The sequence below is a fragment of the Budorcas taxicolor genome, chromosome 12, assembly GCF_023091745.1.
Source record: "Budorcas taxicolor isolate Tak-1 chromosome 12, Takin1.1, whole genome shotgun sequence".
NCBI lineage: Eukaryota > Metazoa > Chordata > Mammalia > Artiodactyla > Bovidae > Budorcas > Budorcas taxicolor.
In genome coordinates, this window is record NC_068921.1 from 48,402,604 (window position 1) to 48,404,413 (window position 1,810).

Below are 1,810 nucleotides of genomic sequence, written 5' to 3' on the forward strand. Positions count from 1 at the left end.
TTTGACCCTGGGTTGGGAAGATCCCGTGGAGGAGGAAATGGCAACCCACTCCAGTATTCTTGCCTGGAGAGTCTCATGGACAGAGGAGCCTGGTGGGCTACAGTACACAGAGTTGAAAAGAATTGGACATGACTGAAGCGATTTGGACATGGATCAACAGACTGGTTTCAAATAGGAAAAGGAGTACGGCAAGGCTGTATATTGTCACCCTGCTTATTTAACTTATATGCAGAGTACATCATGAGAAATCCTGGACTGGAAGAAACACAAGCTGGAATCAAGATTGCCGGGAGAAATATCAGTAACCTCAGATATGCAGATGACACCACCGTTATGGCAGAAAGTGAAGAGGAACTAAAAAGCTTCTTGATGAAAGTGAAAGAGGAGAGTGACAAAGTTGGCTTAAAGCTCAACATTCAGAAAACGAACATCATGGCATCTGGTCCCATCACTTCATGGGAAATAGATGGGGAAACAGTGGAAACAGTGGCAGACTTTATTTTTTGGGCTCCAAAATCACTGCAGATGGTGACTGCAGCCATGAAATTAAAAGATGCTTACTCCTTGGAAGAAAAGTTATGACCAACCTAGACAGCATATTCAAAAGCAGAGACATTACTTTGCCAACAAAGGTCCGTCTAGTCAATGCTATGGATTTTCCTGCGGTTGTGGATGGATGTGAGTTGGACTGTGAAGAAGGCTGAGCGCCAAAGAATTGATGCTTTTGAACTGTGGTGTTGGAGAAGACTCTTTAGAGTCCCTTGGACTGCAAGGAGATCCAATCAGTCCATTCTGAAGGAGATCAGCCCTGGGATTTCTTTGGAGGGAATGATGCTGAAGCTGAAACTCCGGTACTTTGGCTACCTTATGTGAAGGGTTGACTCATTGGAAAAGACTCTGATGCTGGGAGGGATTGGCGCAGGAGGAGAAGGGGACGACAGAAGATGAGATGGCTGGATGGCATCACTGACTCGATGGACATGGGTCTGAGTGAACTCCGGGAGTTGGTGATGGACAGGGAGGCCTGGCGTGCTGCAAATCATGGGGTCACAAAGGGTTGGACACGACTGAGTGACTGAACTGAACTGAACTGAAGTGATTTAACATGCACACAAAGTGACTTAGAACAAGTACAGTAATCCTGGACATGCCTGTGTTTGGCTACCAGGAGCATTTTTAGAAGACCATGGCTAACATTTGTCTCAGGAACACCTCATGCTTCTATCTAAGGAGACATTATTCTGCATGGAGTTTTCTACCAGCTTGCCACATCTGATCAGACATGTCTAAGATCAATAAAGTATACTGAGTAAATTCAGACTGGAACAGACCTGTACACACACACACATATGCACACATTTCATATATAAGTGGTTCAGTATTGTTGGAAAGCTTTAAGAAAAAAATCAAGGTGATATAAAATATGAGGTAGTACAACTGTACTTTCCAATCACATAATTATACTAACTTATCCTCAACACCAAGAGACTTGGCCATGATTTAAGACAATGAAGAAATACTATTAGAATAAGACAAATAAAATACATAGAAAGAAAATGTTCAAAGGATATGTACTTTCACTCCTCCTCCCACAATGGGAATGAAACATGTTGTTTCTATAAAAATGGGATACCCATATCCTCTGCTTACTGTTATTAGATATTATGATCAAAGTGTCCTCAGTTCAGTTCACTTCAGTTCAGTCACTCAGTCGTGTCCGACCCTTTGCGACCCCATGAATCACAGCACACCAGGCCTCCCTGTCCATCACCAACTGCTGGAGTTCACCCAAACCCATGTCCATCAAGTC